The 22626-nt window shown below is 36.3% G+C and overlaps 1 protein-coding gene across 5 annotated transcripts in view; it reads right to left on the bottom strand.

Annotated features, from left to right (window-relative positions):
- ZNF385B (zinc finger protein 385B) overlaps positions 1-22626 on the bottom strand; it is a 401366-nt gene that overhangs the window by 5319 nt on the left and 373421 nt on the right. The gene's annotated exons all lie outside the window — the stretch shown is intronic.

The following is a 22626-nucleotide window of genomic DNA, read 5'->3' as shown; positions in this document are numbered from 1 at the left end:
TGTGGATGGCAGTGCAATTTATTCAAAATGTAAGAAACAAGGATTCCATTCATTATGCTTATTAATTACTGCCAGTCTAAATCAAAAGTTTTAAATAACAACATTAACCATAAGCACAATATGAAGATTAGGCAAGTCATTTAAAAACATTTTGGCAGTTTGATCATGTAGCTACTAAATGCTTATAATCCTCAAGGCCCATGTGCAGGCCACGAGAGTCAGAGTGACTTTAATGGAATTTAACTCATTGAAGTTCGTTTGTTATTCAAGACAGACTCTGTTCAGTGACTCCTTTGGGAAGGAAACTGGGGCTCTGTAAGCAACAGCAAAATCCATCACACATTTAATCCTAGTAGAGCTGGTACTCTTAGAAAATGTCTGTAGATACGCTGATTAACTCTCATGAAGAGAGAAAGGGAATTAAACCTGAGAATATATTTGCTAACTGCCCTAGCTAATTTGGAATTATATACCATTGGCCTAGAAGACTAAGAGGGAAAGAGAGACTAGGCAACAGCAATGTGATATGTGTTTCTGTGTGTATGTTACAAGGTTCTGTATATGGGTAAACCTAAGCTTTTAGGACACATTGCAAATGATGGGAGATTACTAAGATATTATATAAAGAAAAGCCTAATTGACTTAGGAATAAGCAGTTGATTTCCATCTTTTTTTTTTTTTTTTTTTTTTCTTTTTGAGTTGTATCCATTCAGGTTGAGACTAGAGACATCCAGGGTGCCATAGCGAGATTCCAGATCTGGGTGTTACTTAGAATGAATGAATGCTGAGATCCTGGCCATTCCATATTCCCTTTAAGTGAGTGTACTAAAACTTCAGGATTACATGAAATATGACGGAAAAGGTCTTAGAGTTTTATTCAACTGACCTCTATAGTGTGAGAAAGGACATAAAATCATTCTTCCTAATTGGTAATAATCACTAAATTAGATTGGAGAATATTTTAGGCCTGGAACCCTCTCATCTGTAAGGATCCCTCAGATTGAATTTGCAATCTCATAGAACTCATAAAGCACCAAAGTAATTCAGTAATCTTAACATTTGGAATTACTCAGTTTCTTGTGATGAAAATTAAAGTTATTGCATACCAAAATCTTCCCTTGCTTCAAGCATTTCATAAGGTATTTCATATGAATTTGATCTAAATGAATCTGATTTGTTTCAGCCATTGACTCACTCATTCTCTCATATTACTAATAATGTCCCTTATATTAATGTCCCTCATAAACCCTTACATTTATATAGAACTTTACAGTTTACAAAGTGCTATCACTTACATTGTCTTATTAGCTTTCACAGAAAACTTGTAAAATAGCTAAGGCTCAAAATAATTATTCCCATTTTAAAGATGAGGAAACTGAGCCTTTTCAAAATTAAATAATGCCCCACAAATTAGTAAGTGGCATAAATGAGCATGATGTTTTCTCTAAATGATTAGTCTGTGGTACACTAATATTTCTGCACAAAAGGAGGACTTAATATATCACTAATGATATAAAAGTATATAACAGTCACCCTAGATGTGAAATAGCAGTTGCTTTGTTTTACAATTGTACTTTAGTTTTTAAAGTATATTTATTTGGCTTAAGTGAAAATATCTATCTAGTAGTAAAATTAGCACCTCTGATTTAGGTTATATTGAGAAGATGTATAAAGTTATATATTTTCTCTATGTTCCTATTTCTTTAAGAAAAAGATTTCCTTTTTACATCTCCTATTCAAAGAGGTAATTTATGAATTAACAAGTACATATTAACAATATGTTAATTTCTGACAATGTGTTAGACACTGAAGAGAATAGTAAATAAAGTAAGTATGGACTATAAGAAAATTAAAACATAGCAGGAGGAAATGAGACAGTCATTCAAAGATCTCTAATTTACAACAGAACCTGGTAAGAGGCATGAGAGCATAGAGCAGAAAATGATTACTTCTGCTTAAGAAGAGAGACATTCTTCATTAAGGAAGTGGCATTTTGAAGGTTTTGAAGGTCAGATTTAGATAAGCACAGAATAGGGTCGAAAATGAGTGGGAAGTGAATGGTTAGAAGCAGAAACATGAGGAAATACTTAGGTGTTAGAAATCTTGGGGTTTTCTTGGTGAATACCTAGTAGTTGAGTATAGAATTGGCAACAAATGTAATGGGAGGTATTATTATAGAGATCAATTGAGCCAGAAGGAAGAGACTATCTTAAAACTATTAAAATATATACTAATGGCAGACACCTTCCTTTAAAAATATATTGAGATGAATGTTCAGATGAATTATGTTTTTCTTTCATCAGATAGGCCAGAGTCTTAATCTTTGAGAATATTAAGGAAAAATGTTGACTCTGGAAACGTGTAAATGATTTTACACTATCAGGAAATTCTGTTTTTGGATAGATACTATCTAGTCAATAAAACAAATCTTAAAATTTGAAAAGTCACTGATATATTTATATATTTGAATAGTGGCATTCTTTCTCAATATGCAAATGTATAAATTCAAAGCATAAATTTATTATTTCTCATCTTAATTGCTTTATATTTTCATGAAAATCCATTGTGTTATTTCTCATTCCTTACTGGTATTTTAAAAGCCTCTTTGTGTATTTGAAAGTTTAATTAAAGTACTGTTTACTTCTGTTTCTTTTAATAAAGATGCATGTCATCTGGAACTTCTGGTTAAGATGAATTCTATTTTCAAGTATTCCCTCACCTAATGTTAATTAGCAGGTCTTCTGGCTGTCCTAATTATTTCCTGATTACTCAAACACATTTTATGAGGTTTTATCCTACAGGATTTTGAAGCAAAATTTGCTTAGCTACATCAGAATTGTCTGTTGTAACAAATATCCGTAATTTATGCATCCAAATGAATTTATTTTTTCAAAGTAGTGTCCTTGGGAAGTTCCATACTAATTCATCTATTTTCCAAAGCTCCAAACACTTGAAAACTCTTTTCTTTGATACTCCTTTTATGTCCAGTTTATAAGCCAAGAAAATCAGTCTTCAAAATGTGTGTCACCCTTATTTCTTACTCCAAAATCTTTACTCAAATTAATCCACCTTATTCATCAAACTTAGCATTGTATTATGCAAACACAGCCTCAGAAGACTAATATGCTAAGGCATAAGATAAAAAGATCATACCAGAAGTTCTAAAAGGAAGTTTTGAGAAACCAATTCTGTTGGCACATGGAAGAGTCATGTCCAAACATAGGTCTTAATTTTAAAAATGAAAAATTAATATACTACCTACAATGTAGGTCTTATATTTTGAATTAAAACTTTGAAAGCTATAATCAGATTTTTATTATTTGAATGGTTTAATTTTATTAATGTAGTAAGATTTTCTAACCAGGATTCAGTGGTTTAATAATAGATATATATTTTATACAATAAATTTATGCTTATTGCAGAAAATTTAAAAAAAGAAGTCAGACAAAAATTTAAAAAAATTAAAATTACTCAAGATTCTATCACTTAGAATATAAGTCGGTAAACTTTTTCTATAGAGCTCCAGAAGACACATTAAGCTTTGTGGCTATAATGTCTCTGTTGTAACTACTCAACTCTGCTTTGTAGCAGGAAAGCAGCCACTGGCATGGCTGTGATCCAATAAAATTTTACTTACAAAAATAGGTGGCAGGCAATATTTGGCTCACACGCAGTAGTTTTGACTTAGAATGATGATGCTTTGGTATATATTACTCCATACTATTCTTTACACAATAGCAAATGTGAATATACAGAAACATATGGTTCTGTAACTAATATTTTTCACTTAGGAATAAATCAAGAACATCTTTCCATGTCAATAAACGCAGAACTGGATTAAGATTTCTAACACCAAGTGATATTTATTTATATGAATGTACTGTATTTGGCAATCTTCTTTTGATATCTGGGTTATTTCTGGTTTGCACTTTTGTTAATGTTGAAAGGATACCAGATGAGACTTCTGTTGCCTCAATGAAGGACACAACTGAAAATTGAAAGCAATTGTTTTTATTTTTTATTTTTGAGACGGAGTTTCGCTCTTGTTACCCAGGCTGGAGTGCAATGGTGCGATTGGGTTCAGGCAATTCTCCTGCCTCAGCCTCCTGAGTAGCTGGGATTACAGGCATGTGCCACCATGCCCAGCTAATTTTTTGTATTTTTAGTAGAGACGGGGTTTCACCATGTTGACCAGGATGGTCTCGATCTCTTGACCTCGTGACCCACCCGCCTTGGCCTCCCAAAGTGCTGGGATTACAGGCGTGAGCCACTGTGCCCGGCCCAGCAATTGTTATTTAGTATTGCAGCATATTAGAGAAAGTTCCTCAGAAACCCCCAACACAGTCTTGCAGGATTTATAAGATTTAGTAGAACTGATCCAGCTATCAGCATCCTATCACTCACCTGTACAGGATATATAAAGTAGTGTGAAGATTGGAGGACTTACTGGAGTCATGAATTTCTGGTCTGGTTGGGAGCTTTTGAAACCCAAACTAATAAAGCTAGAAGTGCATGTAAGAAGAGGACACTGGGATTTCATTCCCTAGTTAGACTACTGCAGGTCTTGGCAATCTGTTCCTCACATCAAGTGAAGTAGGGGAAAGAAAGGTTGGAGGGAGATGGGGTTGGAACAAGAAACGTAAGAAGAATCTATAATTTCAGTTTGGCATGTCAGGGTTGAATAAGATTTCTTTGGGCCAGTAAGATGCTTTGAAAAGTGGCCTGACTCAAATCATGTTGTTAGTGCCCAACACAAGAAGTCTGATCACTAGGACCTTGGCAGCAAGAGGCTGAAGTGTGGACCTTTAGTGGCACAAGCTGAGGAAGGGTTGTAAGAGTTTAGGGAAGCAACCTTATGAAGAATTCACATATTGTCCCTGAGGGAGCCCGACAGCATCTGGACATCTGTCATTCAGGGAACAACCATGATTGTCATTAAGTACAAAAGCATTTGCCCCTTTTCTCCTCTAATTCCTCCTTTTATCTCTAACAATGGAAAGAACAAGAATCAGAAAGCATGGGACATGGAAGAAAGACCAGAATATGCCCCTTTCCATGGTTCAACCTGAGCCAGAAAAAAAGAGAGTATTCAACTGGATAAGAGCCAAAGGTTTCAAATAGGACCAGGCTTTCTGATATCTGACAATGTCTTTGAGGAATGAGAAAGGGAGATTGAGTAGAGTGTACAGTCATGTGTCACATAATGACATTTCAGTCAATGATGGACTGCATATACAATGGTGGTCCCATAAGATTATAATGGAGTTGAAAAATTCCTATTGCCTAGAGATGTGGTAGCTGTCATGATGTTGTAGTGTAACACATTACCATGTGCTTCTGGTAATTCTATGTAAACAGACCTGCTGTGCTACCAGTTGTATAAAAGTATAGGACACACAACTATGTAAGGTAAATAATACTTGATAATGATAATCAATGACTATGTTACTGGTTTATATAGTTACTATACTGTGCTTTTTATAATAATTATTTTAGAGTGTACTCCTTCCATTTGTAAAAAAATTAAAGTTATCTGTAAGACAGCCTCAGGCGGGTTCTTCTAGAGGTATTCTAGAAGGAGGCATTGTTATCATTTATGACAGCTCCACATGTGTAATTGTGCCTGAAGAACTTCCAGTGGGTTAAGATGTGGAAGTGGAAGACAGTGATATTAATGATCCTGACCCTGTGTAGGCCTAGGCTAATATGTGTGCTTGTGTCATAGTTTTTAGTCAAAAAGTTAAAAAAGTTAAATAAATAAATTTAAAGATAGGAAAGAGCTTACAGAATAAGAATATAAAGAATTTTTATAGCACTGTACAGTGGTTTATGTTTTGAGTGTTATTACAAAAAAGTCAAAAGTTTAAAAAATTTTTGAAAGTTTATAAAGTAAAAAAGATTACATGAAACTGAGGTTAATTTATTACTGAAGAAAGAAAATTTTAGAAAAGACATTTAGTGTAACCTAAGTATATAGTGCTTATAAAGTCTACAGTAATATCCTAGTACAGTAAGTGTATACTAATGTCCTAGGCCTTCACATTCACTCGCCACTCACTCACTGACTCACCCAGAGCAACCTCCACCTCTACCAGTTCCATTCATGCTAAATGCTCTATACAGGTATACCATTTTTTATTTTATACAGTATTTTTAAGATACTTTTCCTATGTTTAGATACACAAATGCTTGCTATTGTGTTGCAATTGCCTACAGTATTTAGTACAGTAACCTGCTATACAGGTGTGTAGTCTAGGAGCTAAATAGGTATATGGTTTGGCTGTGTCCTAACCCAGATACCATCTTGAATTGTAGTTCTAATAATCTCCATATGTCATGGGAAGGAGCCAGTGAGAGGTAATTGAATCATGGGGCAGTTACTTCCATGTTGCTGGTTCTACTGATAGTGAGTTCTCATGAGGTCTGATGGCTTTATAAGGGGCTTCTCCCCCTTTTGCTTGGCAGGTCTCCTTGCTGCCACCATGTGAAGAAGGCGTTTTCTTTCCCCTTCCACCATGATTGTAAGTTTCCTGAGGCTTCTCTAGCTATGCTGAGCTGTGAGTCAAATAAACCTCTTTCCTTTATAATTTACCTAGTCTCAGCCAGGTGCAGTGGCTCACGCCTGTAATCCCAGCACTTTGGGAGGCTGAGGCAGGCAGATCACTTGCGGCCAGGAGTTCGAGACCAGCCTGGCCAACATGACGAAAACTTGTCTCTACTAAAAATACAAAAACAAAAACAAAAGAATTTAGCCAGCCATGGTGGCATGTGCCTGTAATCCCAGCTTCTTGGGAGGCTGAGGCAGGAGAATTGCTTGAACCCAGGAGGCACAGGTTACTGTGAGCTGAGATTGCACTGCTGCACTCCAGCCTGGGTGACAGAGTGAGACTGCATCTCAAAAAAAAAAAAATTACTCAGTCTTGGGTATGTCTTTATTAGCAGTGTGAGAAGGAACTAATACTAGGGTAAACTATAAAGCTTAAGCATGTAAAAGGCTATACCATCTAGACTTGTGTGAGTACAATGCACTGCATGATGTTTGCACAATGACAAAAGTGCCTAAAAATACATGTCCTGGAATGTATCTGCATTGTTAAGCAACACATGGCTGTAGAGGCTATCATGTTTGTATCTCATTGAATTCATATATTTAATAAACCAGTTATATAAACAGCATTATATGTGGACATCTCTGAAAACTCATCTGATAATTTCCTCAGGACATAAACTTTCAAGATAAATTGCTGGGACAAAGATCGTGTACATTTGTGAGCTTTTGATGCACATACCAAATTGCCCTCCAGAATGGTCATGCTCACAGGAGCATCATAAAATATCATGGGTTCCCTGTACCTTTACAAGTCCAATCATCCATTGCTTTTACCAATCCAACAGACATAATATGGTATTGCATTGTTAATTTGATTGGTATTTATTTTATTCCTAAAACAGATGAATATTGTTTCATAAGATTTATGATGATTTGTACTTTAGTGTAATTTAAAAAATTCTTATTACTCTGAAAGGAAACAAAAATCTTAAATGCAGTTTTAGGAGTTAAAAAATTGTACACTAAAGTAAAAAAAATTATGATAATAATAAACTTCCTTTTATCCAAACCTAATAAGGTTAAGTTCATTGGACCATTGTTCTTGAAATCTGAAATCAGCAGTGCAATCATTATTTGAAAATTTGCTTTGCCCAGAGCAAAAATGCTAGCCTCAATTTACAATAATGGTAAACATAACAATAATAATCACAAATCAACCATTCATAGTAATTTAGCACTTACTGTAGACCAAGCACTATTTTAAGAACTTATAGTCATTATCTAATTTATTCTTCAAACACGATAATGAGATAGAAAATGTTACTATCTGTACTTTTAAACTTCTTTTTTTTCTTTTGAGGTATAGCATGTACTGTAAAATACATAAATTTAATACATTTTAATGTATGTACACATTCATGTAAATACAATACACCTGATGATATAAAGTGTTTTCACCACCCCAGAGGCTCCCTTGAACTCCTACCAGTTGAGATTCCCCCAAAGATAACCACTTCTATTAACTAACATCAGTTTTATCTATTTTTAAGCTTCATATAAGGAAATCACACAATATATTTCTTTTGTGTCTGGCTTCTTTCGCTCAACATTAATATAAGATTCACCCATATTATTACAGACAGAAGGTTATTTTTTCACTGCTGGGTAGTATTCCATTGTATGAGTATGCCACAGTTTATCTATTTTGCTGTTGAGGAACATTTAAAATGTTTTCAGTTTTTGGCCATTTTGAATAATTCTATGTACATTCTTTTAATTGTTTTTTGATAGGCATAAATATTCATTTTTGTTATGTATATATACATAGTAGAATTATTGGGTCGCAAAATATTCATATCTAGCTTTAGTAGATTCTGAAAACGGCTTTCCAAACTGATTGTGCCAATATATATTTCTATCAGCAATGTATGAAAATTCTAATTGTTCCATCTTGTCTAATCCATGCTATCAGTGTTGTTGGTCTTTGTGATTTTAGCCATTCTAGTGGAGGCGTGATAGTGTCTTATTGTGGTTTTAATTTGTATTTCCCCAGTGACCAGTCATAACGAGCTCCTTTTTTTTTTATTCACCAACTGTATATTTTGTGTTTGTTCATATCTTTACCCCATTTTTAAAAGCTGGGTTGTCAGCTTTTTCATTATTGATTTATAGGAATTCTTTAAATAAGCCTGAACAGGAGTCCTTTGTTAGATATACACATCACAAATCATCTCCCAGGTTGTGGCATACTTTTCACTCGCTAGATGTTGTCTTATAATAACTCTGATTGTTTAAAAAGAAAAGGCCCCAAGGCTTAAATAGAATAAGCAACTTTCCTTTAGTCATTCAATTAATAAATGGCAGAGCATGGATTCAAACAAAGTCTTCCTGAACCCTGAACCAGTATTCTTATTGCTTGTCTGTTTTAAGAATATTAGACTAAGAATGTTATTTTTAGAAATACCTTCTTGAATGTTTGTCATGTTGACTAAAGGTGATTGGATGGTAATATCTTTGTATATGTAAGTTACCTGATGCCATAGAGAGCATAGCATATGATATGGTTTGGCTGTGTCTCCACCCAACTTTGATCTTGAATTCCCAAGTGTTGTGGGAGAGGCTTGGTGGGAGGTAATGAATCATGTGGGCAGTTCTTTCCCATGCTGTTCTCATGATAGTGAATAAGTCTCATGAGATCTAATGGTTTTATAAGAAAGAGTTTCCCTGCACAAGCTGTCTCTTTGCCTGCGGCCTTCCATGTAAGGCATGACTTGCTCCTCCTTGCCTTCTGCCATGGTTGTGAGGCCTCCTCAGCCACATGGAACTGTAAGTCCATTAAATTTTTTTTGTTTGTAAATTGCCCAGTCTCAGGTACGTCTTTATCAGCAGCATGCAAACGGACTAATACAGAATATTACAGGCACATCTTGTAGAGAACCAGATAAGTAAGTCTGCTTTGATGTGGTTGTTTAATGGTTGTGTAGCAGGCCAGATTATGCCATCCCTGCAGAAGCTACAGGCGAAGCTCTGAAAACAGAGTAGAAGTTACTCTTTTGTAAGAGAAGTATATATCTATTAAAAAAAAAAAAAACTCTATCTGTTGGGGTGTCTCCCTCACTATACCAAGAAAATAAGAATGACTCTAGCCTCTAGAGTCTTGTTAAACGGAGAAGGCACCAGTTTAAATCTGCATAACAAACCTTAACCTTGTTTACTGTGCTTTTCCTGGTCACTTCCTCATAACTGTTGTCCCAACACCCTTCTTTATTTGTTACAGCTTAAGATCAAAGTTAAGCCTGAATTCAAAGTAAATCACCTCTTGGAGATTTACTCATTTCTCTGGGTATCTCCCATTTATACATGAGGTATACATCTTAATAAACTTCTTTTTTTTTCTTGTTAATCTGCCTTTTGTTATAGGGATCAGTCCCAACCAAGAACTCAGAAGGAGAGAGAGAAAATTACTTTTTCCTTCTCTGCAGTTGCAACTTTTCATGTAACCTAAGAAAGCAAATGAAAATAGTCTCAAAAAGTACATTTTAAGAAAAAATTTGCTTAGGTGTTGTTTTCTCTGAATTTTCAAGTCTTGTCTGATTTCCCAGAAGAATTAATGGACATTCAAAAGGAGGTCTCTGATTCCCTATATGAAATAAAATTTTCTTTGCATTTTTGTTTTTGATAATGCGTGTCTTGATTTATTAAGTTGTCTGAATTAAGGCCACTAAGAAGTATCATTTTCTCCCTCTGAGAGGTGGCAACGATTTAGAAATTACAATAAGTGAGGCAGATACAATATAGGCATCTATGCTTGGTTTAGAGGGAAAGTAGTATAACCGTTGTTAAACAATATATGAAGTTAATACCATTTCACCAAGAAAGTCTCCCTCTAGAAATCTGTCCTAAGGAAATAACCATCCATCCATTCAACAAATACTGATTGAGCCCCTATTATGTGCTATACACTATACTAGGCATGTAAGTTAGCAATAAAAAGACCAAGTCTCTGATTCAGCGGAATTCATCATCTAGTGGGGGAGAGAGAAAATAAGTTTGTGTGTGTGTATTTATATATACAAATGTATTTTAAATAGTTTAAATGTAAATCTTAATTTATATATCAATATATTTATTAAATAAATTTGCATTATAATGTATATATAAACTATTTTATATATAACAAATGTCGAAGCACATATATTCAAAGCATATATAAAACTATATATAATACATAAAATGTCTCAGTGGTAAGTGCACTGAGAAGAAAAATAAAGCTGGTCGTAGTAAAAGAGTCTGCTCAGGCCTATCTGAAGAGGTGATATTGAAACCACCTATGCAAAGATTATGATAGAGAAGTCTAACAGCTAACTCCATCTTGCTTCTAGTCTCACAGGCTGCCTGCCCTCACTCAGTTCTGGGTGTAGGCCAAGCTAATCATGGAAGGAATTTAGTTTACAGCTTAACTTTGAAGCAAGGATGATAGCAGTTCCTCCCTAAAACTTACCCTCCCTGCCTTGTTTTGTAAGTCTACTGAAAGGCGGTAAGATTCAGAGTATGGAAGGGGCCTGAATTCTGCCAAGATATAAGTGTAGTTAAACACTTACCAGCCATTGTTCCCTAGCTTGCTTTTCTACAATCCCTTACTGGTCAGGAGACCTGTGGCCAGAAGTGACAACATCTGTGACTTTCCCAATGTTTCTTATAGAGAACATCACTGTTGTAGATCCTAATATTAATCTTTTGAGATATTTTTCAGACTTTTCAACTGACTGACTGCACTCAGACCCATGACTCATGACTCAACCAGTCCTGTGGTCCTGACTCAGAGGCTGACTCAGCACATGAGGACTGTTTTCCACACCTCTGATTTCATTCCCAAACAATCAGCATTCCCAATTCCCTAGTCCCTGCCCACAAAACTATCCTTGAAAAACTCTAACCTCCAAGCTTTCAGGGCAGGTGATATGAGTAGTTACTCCCATCCTCTCACTTGTCTAGCCCTGTAACTATTAAACTTTTCCTACCACAATACTGCTGTCTCGGTGGATTGGTTTTATCTGTGCAGCAAGCAAGATGAACCTGTCAGGCAATTACAATATTTGACAGATATGTAAATGAATAGAAATTTTGGAAGAAAGAATGTTCCAGGAAGAAAGCATAGCAAGTCTACAAACTTTGAGGCGAGAACAAGCAAGGACAAGAAAGTCAGTGAGACTGGTGTGTGACTGCAGGATGTGAGGTGGAGGAGTTGGAGGGAACAGATCACATACAGCCTGGTAGAGCATGAGAGAAATTTGAATGTAATGTAAGTTTAATTACTGACTAGGGGAGAGAGATGATCTCATTCCCATCTTCATAAGATCATTTTGGCTCCTGTGTAGAGAATAGACTGTAAAAGGATAAATATGAGATCAGTCAAGAAATGACTTCGGTTGTCCATGAGACAGCTGGTGGTTGCTTAGACCAAGGTGGTAGTGATAGAGAACTGAGCAGTGGTTTCAGAATATATTTGTAGGTAGAACCAGCTAGGCTTATTGATGGATTAGGTGTGAGACATTAGAGAAAGAGAGGAATCAAGTCTCACTATCATGGTTTTAGCACAGGCACTTGATAAATGGTGGGTGGTGTCATTTACTAAGATTTGAGATAACAGTATTTAGGATGCTAACAAAACTTCCTGGCCTCTCAGCCAGAAAAACTTGGCTATCCTAATTCCATTTTTCACTGACTGATTCATCTTGAGAAAGTGATTTACGTGATTGAGAGCTTAATGCTTACATGTGCAAAATACTACTCTTTTCTTATTGGCTTTAAGAACCAAGAAGACTGTAAAAGTGAGGCGAGGGCTTCAGGTGGAAAATGCAAGCTCAGATAATGAGGCCAGGGTTATTAATTCTATTCCACACTCCCCAGGACCTGTGAATTTCTAAATCCATGCCATTTATCACTGAAGACTCATTGGGCTCATTGATACCTATTGACATCTTCTGAAATAAGCCTTCCAGAATAGCAAAGAAGCCCCCAAACTTGAAAAAAGTTCACAGATCACCAAGGCCACAATTTCAATAGAATTGCACTTTGTGCTTTCTGAGATCGCTAAAGAATACTGCTTGTCAAATAATACAATAAATTTTTCCGTTTTATACATAATATTGCACTAAACAGAAGCATGCAGTGAAAGGACTGCTGGTCATATTCTTTCTTGTATTCACAAGCACCTTGTCCAACATCTCATTATTATTCCAAAAAACAAAGCAATGCCCATGTTACTGTTTAATACTCATTAAACCAAGTTAGTTTGCTTTGATAAGGAATTCTAAAATCATTCTCCTCTGCTTTATCTTTCCACTTTCTAAATAATAAGAAATTAATGGGCATCAGTCAGAGTACCTACTTTTTTCCAATTGTGCAGTCTTGGGAGAAATGAAGCTGAAAAGCTCAGGGGGTTCTTCATCAGACAAAAGGGAATAAAAAAAACAACAACACTGCAAACCTGTATGTATGTAAATTGGCGGGCTGCAGAAGCCTTAAGCCTTTGCCTTGTTTTGTCTCCTCCTTATCTATACGTTTGACACAATACAACTGATAGAAGCCACCAACCGATGACAGATATTTTTAAAGTTTAAGGTAGAATTCCATTAAGATAGTTAATGGATTTAAAAGAAAAAAGCACACAGGCTGCAAGGTGAACAAATGAATTCAGTACCTTGAAGTTCTCTGCAAAATAAAATGTTGTAAGAGATGTAAAGATGCTAGAGTGTCATCATTATTATTGTTGGATGAACAAAAAAAGGGGAATTCATTTGTAGTGTAACGGGACTACACCTATCTAAAGGAGCAGGAAGAAAAGGCTGGTATTGTAGATAACGATCAGATACAACTCTCAAGTTGCCTTACTTTATTTATTAGATATTTTCCTGAAAGGTGATGTGCAGAAAGATCTGGGAAAATTTAGTCATCATTTGAATGCACTATTTAAAAGATTGTGTGTGTGTATGTGTGTGTATGAAAATTGAGCTTTCTTAGGACTGCAGTAATCACACGTAATTATTTTCAAATTCTATATTAATATGAATTAGATTTGCTTAAATTAGGAACATATATGGTAAAAAGTTATATGTCTCAGAAGAGGCCAATAAATAAAAGAGGGAAAAATGATTATATAAATGATTACCATTTTATGTAAATCATAAAAATCATTTATATAAAAATGATTATATAAAGATAAAACTTCTGCATGGAAGTTTTATCCTTGTTCTAAAATTCCCTACCAATGTTCCAAATCTTTCATGTCTGGTCTCCTATTTCTTAGAGAAATGGTGAAGCTGGATCACTCCAATCTTACAATTTCTTCCATCTGCACCCATTTTCTTCACATCTCTGAGGAAAAGGTATATGCTTCTACTTGGCCTACTTCTTAAACCTCTTTCCTATAGCTTCAACTACCTTCTTTCCACTTGATTTTTTTTTCTGTCTACAAAATGCTGAAAGCTCTATATTTTAAAAGTCATTCCTTGACTTAGTTTACTCCTAGGGCTTCCTACCTATCTTCTCTCTGGTGCTGAACTGGAAGTTGGCATGTGAAGTAGCCGTTTCTGCTCCCTCTCTTCCTATCCATCTTTATCCTTCCGTAAAAACCAAAGACGTCTCTTGTCTTCTCTTGCACTGGACACGAATTTCTTCTGGAAACTTCTTCCCTTCAGTGTCCACAATATTTTTCACCCTTGATGTCCATGACACTTCCCCTGACCAGTTCTCCTTTAGCTTGTACAACAGCTTGTTCTAGACCCCCTTCACCATCTCCTATTCTTCTGCCTGCCCCTAAATGTTGGCATTCCTCAAGATCATCTTGTCTTCTTCTTGGGCATTACATGATCTAATTCAATTCAATGACTTCCTTTACCACATTGACATAGATTCCTAAATCCATAGGTAAATTATCTACTTTTCTCTCAAGATCAAGACCTTTTTCCACCAATTCTCTATAGGATATCTGTTTTTAGATATTTCATGGGCATTTCAAACTCGACATGCTGATACTGAATGGATAAGCTAGTCCACACGGGGGCCTTTCCAAGTAGTCCCCACATCAATTGATGGCATTGCCAGTTATATATTAGAACTGTCAGCAATGACTCTTAAATTGTCTCTCCTATGTTCTACATTTAACTAATTTCCTCATCTATCAGCTTTATTCACCCTTAAAATGAGCAGACATTTATTTAGTATTTATTATGTGCCACTGCCTCATTTCAGGCCCTAATCTATTCTCTCTGGATTACCATGAAATTTCTTTGCTGATCTTGACCCTTCTAGTCTCTGAGCCCATGTTTTCCCTTCTTCCCTACTCCATGCTTTTATAATCCTCTTTATATAATTATATTATGATCTTCCATTAATTATGATTATTTTTTGCACTTCAAAATTATTACCAGGATAGAGAGATTCTTTAGTCCTGGAGCCACGTCTTGATTTATCTTTATGCCCAATGTACAGAAAGCCATAGGCGAGCAATAGGTTTGCTGAAATAAGGAATGTCCAATTCAAGGCAGTGCTCTCTAGCCTCACAAGTAAAAATATAAGAAAAATTTACTGTTAATAGCTGAATCATAACTAGTAAAACAAATATACATAGAACAGACACATAAATGCATTTTAGCTGTTGACTATGTAAATTACTCATATCGTTGTTGTCAAGTCTATATATTTGCAATATATATTTAATGTCCCTTGAGGTTGAAACAATTTTCTTGAGTGGATCTTCTTGAGATGTACCAGACAAGGTCATAACCCCAAACACATTCCTTTGTGCCAGGTCCAATATTTTGATGTTTGATGAAATGAACAAATCTGTGATTATCTCCTTTGTTACAAATCCTGTACAAACATACATATAAATAAACAATGTACCTCCAATAACAATATAGGTAAGGCATTGACCTCTGCCAGAAATTCTGACGCACATGTGAAAAAAAGAATCACCAAAATATAGCCATTCTTCTTTGCAATTAAATTCATGTTCTATTCTTTGGCAAGATTTCTCATGAAACTATAGGTATTCTGTATGGAAATTCATCAGACGTTTCTAGCCCAACAACCCATCTCTGCAATGGTCTATGTAGTCAATATTAAATTATACTATACAATATTCACTTGTGTTATCAACAATTACATGCTTGATATACTTGTGTAATAATACTCTTTAAGAAATTCTACCAGGAATGGTGGCTAACACCTGTAATCCCAGCTCTTTGGGAGGCTGAGGTGGGCAGAGCATTTGAGGTTAAGAGTTCAAGACTAGCGTGGCCAACATGATGAAACTCAGTTTATACTAAAAATATAAAAATTAGCCAGGCATAGTGGCACACATCTGTAATCCCAGCTACTTGGGAGGATGAGGCAGGAGAATTGCTTGAACCTAGGAGGTGGAGGTTGCAGTGAGCCGAGATTATGCCACTGCACTCCAGTCTGGGCAACAGAGAGAGTCTGTCTTAAAAAGAAAGAAAGAAATGAAAAGAAAGAAAGACATTCTACATACAATGTCCTGTGGCATTATTTAATTTCCCCTACTCTGTACTCTTTAGGTAATAGATGTCCATTACTAAATGTGTCATTATAAAGACTTTATATCTTAGTGATGGTATCTCTCATGATTAAGCCATATCCTCAAGGCACATAATTTTACATCTGGTGGCCCAAGACTGACTCCAAGTACATTGAGAATCCTTCAGTCATCCATTTAGGCTTCTTCCAACTAGATGCCTCATTTAAACTTGATCTAATTCCAAATGTCCCCAAGGATTTCCTATCAAAGTATAATACAGGCTGGTTTAGCTTATAACATCTACTGATTAGCTGACTTGCTTTATTAGTCATAGGATTTCCTGTTGGAAATGTCTAATTTCAATTTCTCACTTGAGGGTGAACTGCTGAACCACCGTTGGAAACAGAAAACATTTTCTATATGGTATATGACATTTTGCAGGAGTGGAAAACAAAACAGAGTATTTAAGTCATAAACCTGGAAGTACTGAGTAGCCAAGGACAAACATGGAACTAGAAACTAGTTTTTGAAATTTTCTGAGCACTGTAATATTACACATTGGGTCAATCTAAGGCAGTCGGGCCCTTCTCAACCACTTCTTCATTACCATGCCTGTAGCCAAATTACAGAAACCCTGTCTCTTTAAGCATGGTTGATGACTGTGAATCTTGCTAAATCCTAATTAGCTATGTTTATGTCTAATTTTCATATCTTGACTTTTAGACTAATCCCAAAAGCAGGGAAAATTGTCTATAAATTAAAGTGACACTTACTGAATCAGAATCTACATGTCCTTATCTTTAGGAAAAAAAATAAAAAGCTTATTCATTATTCATCTTAAGTAACTTAGGACCCATAAGTTAGGTGGTGAACTTCAAAAGTCCAAAACCAGCCCTGTGTCATACACACATCTTCCGGCAATTCTCTGCCAGGCTACAATCCTGACTGAGGATGTCACTGCTCTTTCCATTTGAAAGCCTCCATCAATCAGGTTCTGACCATCGGTTCATGGCCTGCAGAGATTCTGTGGTTCAATAAAATGTCAGCCATTGCCTTCCTTGTCTAAGCATCATATGACAACTGACCTGTTATCCCTTGTGCCACTTAGGAAGCACAAGCTGCCAGCCTCACACTCAGATAAAAAAATGGCACCTCCAACTATCTCCATGTTGAAAGTTGGCAGCCTACCTTCTGTATCAGTGAACTGGCACCGATGTTAGTGAATTTGTCAGCTTTTCTGAGTGAGCATAAAAGAGGGCTTGTTTGCTAGAGTTTGAATCTAATGAACGGCTTTCTCTTATTTTGTGTAGTTTTTCCAGCCATTTGACTTGTACAATAGAGAAATCATATTTCAACTTCTCCAGGTTGAAAAACTGTCCCTTTCCTATTTGTCACCAAGAGATGTGAAACAGTTATTTCTGAGGCAGCTTTATTATGGAAAATAGAATAAGTAACTCATGTCGCTCAAATCAAATTCCTCAGGTAGTAGGTCTAGTAGAGATTCAAAAGCTGGGAGTACGATTAAAAACTAATTTTCTAGGTGAAATGAGAAAAGGTTATTTTTCTTTGAAATGAATGGTTCTTTATAGAGGAAACAGATTGACAAGGTACAAGTAAAACATTTGAATTCAGCTCCCCTCACCCTCCTTCCTCTCTAGATGCAGAGATCAGCAAAGGGTTTTAGCTTTGATACTTTAGGCAGGATGAAGTGAACACTGACAATGGAAAGGTCAGCCTGAGAGCTACTGAGGAAACTGAGTCTCTCTTCATCTAGTCAGGGAAAAATAATTACTGCCAGGAGACAAGCTTTTTGCCACAGGTACCAGGCTCTTACTTTCCATGGACCTGACTAGGTACTGCCTGCTCAAAGGAGACTATGTGGACATTCAGGGGCTGGACTGCCCAGGCACCGGAAAGATACCAATCCCTTACAGATATATTTCTAAAAGCCAATCATAAAAAAATTCTAATATATTTAAATTCAATCTACAGCTTTATTACAACGTTGTTAAAGCCGGCTTTGTATCTTTGTATTTAAGACCTAGAGGTTACAGGAGAAAGTCTATTGGCCATAGGAAGTCTCCTTTAAAAAGTGATATTAGGCTGTTTTGCCTATGGAGTAGCCATTCTTTTTGTTTCTTTCTTAATAAACTTGCTTTCACTGGAAGAAGAAGAATTGTCTTGGGCCACACATAAATTATACTAACACTAATGATAGCTGATAAAGTAAAAAAACTAAATCACAAGAAATCTCATAATGTTTTAAGAAAGTTTACAAATTTGTGTTGTATTGCATTCGAAGTCCTCAGCTGCATGTGGACTGTGGGCTGTGGGTTGGACAAGCTTGTTCTATTGACTTGCCCCAAATTCTTTCTTGTGTGAGGTCCAAGAACCCTCTCTTGGGGTCTGGATCAGGACCCCTTTCTGGTAACATCTTCCTGGCAAACCATGAAGGGACTACCCTAAAGAGATCCCTGACCCAGAGGAAAATCATCAGCACAGCACCAATTGGCCGACTTTGGGTAAGTGATGGGGTACGTTTTACCTGCTTAAAGGATGGGATTGGGTTAGAGGTCCAATTTAGGAGAGTCAGAATCCCTCCTAATACAGAGAAGGTTAAAGATCCTTCTTAGTAAAAGGCAAGGATGGTTGACTGAACTTGGGTTTGAGGCCCAATGTAGGAAGGTTAGAGTCCTTCCCAAAATGTTAGGGGGTTAAAGGTGCACATAAGTAAAGTCCCTCTTTGGTTAAAAATAGACTTGGCACCATGAGTTATTAACCACTATTCTCTTTAGATTAACCTGCCTCGTGCTCTTTGCTGTCAGCTGTGGGTGACTGGATTAGGCATGTGCAGAATCATAAGACATGGGGAGCTTTTTTCTCCGTAATGGGGGAAACTTGAGAGCTGATGGGACTGCTGGAAGAGATTCCTTTGTAACTGACAAGTGGTCACCTGAACTTTGATTCAGTGTTGCTGGGATCTGTGGGTGTTTCCCTGGCCTCCCTGAATTCCTTGCCTTCCCTACCCCATCACAGGCCATGCTTTTCTCTCTCACTTTCTCTCCTTACCCTATTTTACCTTTTCTGTTACTTGGGGCTACTTTCTGTTCTTCCATCTTGTCCAGAGACCACATGTTGAAACTCCTGGCCGGAGGTCATTCCACCCCACTTTGAATGGATTAATGATGACAGGCATCAACCAGGGGCAAGTTTCAACCTTGCCAGTTTGATATTGGGTGCTAAGTGGAGTGGCTAATGTCTATGTTTTTTCATGCATATTTTGCTTTGGCTGGAATGGAAAATGTTAATCCACTTCCTCCATGCAGCCTGTTGGGCTGCATCTTGCAAAATTGAGAGGCTTTTTTTTGACTATGGTTCCATGAAACTGAAAAGATGATTTTTCTTTGTGATGTGGTTTGGAGCCCAGGGCTATGGTGCAAGAAGTAGGGTTGCTAGGGCCGCTCAGGGAGAAGGAACCCAGAAACCTAGCATGCTGGTGAAAGGTAAGAATTTCTTACCAGTCAGCCTTCTGGCCTCTCTCTCTGTGCAAACTGGTTGAAGGAATGTTAAAAATCACTGTTTGTCTCTTGTAAAGTTTTAATGGATAAAAGGATTTGTAAGGCTAGTGTTAGCCTGTGGCAAGCCTGATGTGCTTTACCTAATTAATTTACCTTTCTGCTTTGTTCTGTCATAAAAAGGGGGTACCTTAGGATAAAATGTGGGTCTAGGACTCCTATAAGTCTGCTGTTCAAGCCAGCCCAGCAAGCTGGTCAGTTACAAATGTGGCTGCATATCCCTGAAACAAACAAAAAAAAACTGGATTAGGTTTCCCTCTCCTCTTGTTTTATGTGCTCAGGAGCTTCATCTTGTAACCATGTGGTTATATTTTCTCTTGGTCTTTGCCATCTGGAGGACAGGAATTTTAGAGTTCATGTCATACATAGCTCTAAAAATTATCTTGAGCAGTTAAAACCTTAACGTGGTATTATTTTAAGAGGACTGATTCCTCAAAGTAGTTTGGGGGTTTCTTATCATGCTAGGTCTCTTAGGAACATTAGTATATGGAGATTTATGACTGTGCAATTGTGACGATAACAGAATTGAGCAAGAAAGAGATATGACGTTGCACTGCAAACTATGAAACTCACAATAATATAAAATAAATGGCTAAGAGTTTCCTGCCTATCCTACCTGTGCCCCATGATATATATACCTCATCAAGACATTAGAAGTTATTATAAAAATAACTTCACATGGAGAATAGAGAACGTAACTCATAATCCTGTCACACTAAACAGGAGTTTTCAAACTGGGCTCTGTGGACTCGCGAGAAGCCCATGAATTCAAGGGATCCAATAACTTGGATGGCAAAAAACACATCTTTATTTTCATTTTTTCTCAATGGAAATTTAGCACTTTCTTCAATTATAATTGAAGGTGACAAACGATAGTAGTCCTAGCAGTACCTGTAACTTTGTCACCAATGGAAATCAGATATTCTCATCAGACATTGTGGTTGTCATAAAATGCTTGAAATATTATTTATACTCATCACCACTTCAAATTATGGTAGATATTAGACCCACTGCTAGATCTTATTTAATGCATTATTGCTATATTACTATATCATAACTAAAAATTGACAATTGTATTTTAATATAATTGGTTTTCTTTGAAAAACTCTCAATTCCATTTTATAGATTCAAAAATATCAGTTTGAGAATAGGCTTCACTAGCCAGCCACCAGCATCCATGGCACAAACAGAGGTTAAGAACCTCTGTGTCTCTGCCCATCATTTCATTCTGCCTTTAATATATTACTTGCCTTTTCTATGTTGCTACTTTTATTTACTTTAAAGCTGCATAATACAAGCACTTTATTTAAGTAATTTTCCTAGTACCAATAATCTTGTTTCCATTTTTCATTAATACAAATGCTACATTAGACATCTTAATGCATACTATTTTATTTTTCTTGCTTTGTATTTAGGATTACTGCCTTGGTATAGAATACAGGAAGAGGAATTAACTGGTCTAATGGAATAAACATCACTATAGTTCTTGATTTATTCTATGAAGTTGCCTTCCAAAAGGGTTCTCTCAATTTAAAATACTGTAAGTAATATTAGCAGAACAGCTGCTAATGATTTTTAAAAGTACTTACAAAACTTCTATTGGATATGAATCATATGTCCTATGGGTTAGTCAAAGGACTGGGCAAAATTTTGGTTGAAAAGAAATAAGCAAATAATTTTTCCTAAACTAAAAATGCAGTATATGAATTACTTTCCACATTGAGTAAAATTATTTTCCTTAACGGGGAACTAAGAACAATGATATTGTGCTAGGGAAGACAAATTATTTTTAATGTCGACATGGCCATTTTGCTTGTTAAATGGGCAAAAATCATGACACTGATAGAATTTCAAACATTTCAAAGCAAGGAATAAAATAATCTCTTCTGTGATAAGAACATCTAGTATTTGTTATTTTATATTTGAAGAAAACAAGCATGTATGTTCTAAGGCTAAGTAATTAATAGTGTATAAGGAATATCAAAAAATTATATATCAAGACTTTTTTTTTGCAAAAGCTGGACATAAAATTTATGGGCTAACAAGTTTCTGCTTCTTTACTGACATAAATGCAGCAGGGACTTTTCAGGCAGGGGTGTACTTCTCATTTGGATCACACCCTCCTCCCTAATCTTTTGATCTCAGTAGCCAACCCTGGCTCCAGGCAGGGCTGCTTCCCCACATGTAGCACCCAGTTTTCTCTTTCCACAAATGCGGATGTGTTAGGTCATTCTTTCAATACTGTGGCTGTACATACAGCAACTGTCAACCTGTGCGGTGGGCATCCATCTTAATGAAAACAAAGAAAAAGAGCTAAGACAGTGCCTTCTTGCCTTGTCCACATTCTAGGGAGGGCACCAGATCTTCCTTTTTGAATGCCACTTAATGATAGTCACTTAATATGTACTAATTATGTCACTACTGTGTATCAATAGAGTATCAGGGGCTGCAGGGAACATAACAGATGAGACACATTTACCAGTGGAAGGATGGGTAGAAAGACATTTCCACCACCATTTCATACAAAAGTGAGGAAGACCAAGAAGGCCCTTCTACATCTTTAAATGTCTCATTGAAAGTCAGGCTCATGACACCTTAATGTCCTGGAATGAAAACACAAGTGCAAATAATTACTATGAACCAATAAAACAAATACACAAAGAGGAATGTAAGTACAGGCCACTGGTACATGCCAGCATTTCATGAAATGATCATAGAGTCAAAATAAAGACAGGGCCTGCAAATTTCTTTGAACAAATGGTTACTTTTTATGACTACTGTTTACTGAGTGTCTGCTGCATGATAGGCACTGAGCCAGGCACCTTACATGTATTAGTTCATTAATCCTTACAATAATCCTAGGACATAGGTATTAGCACTCCCATTTTTTAAAAAAATTATACTTTAAATTCTGGGACACATGTGCAGAAGGTGCAGGCTTCTTACACAGGTGTGCCATG

The sequence above is a fragment of the Aotus nancymaae genome, unplaced genomic scaffold (assembly GCF_030222135.1).
Source record: "Aotus nancymaae isolate 86718 unplaced genomic scaffold, 86718_ANA_hifiasm-v0.15.2.pri h1tg000008l, whole genome shotgun sequence".
Lineage (NCBI taxonomy): Eukaryota > Metazoa > Chordata > Mammalia > Primates > Aotidae > Aotus > Aotus nancymaae.
The sequence above is the reverse complement of the archived record's forward strand: the minus strand, read 5'-3'. Positions and strand labels throughout refer to the sequence as shown.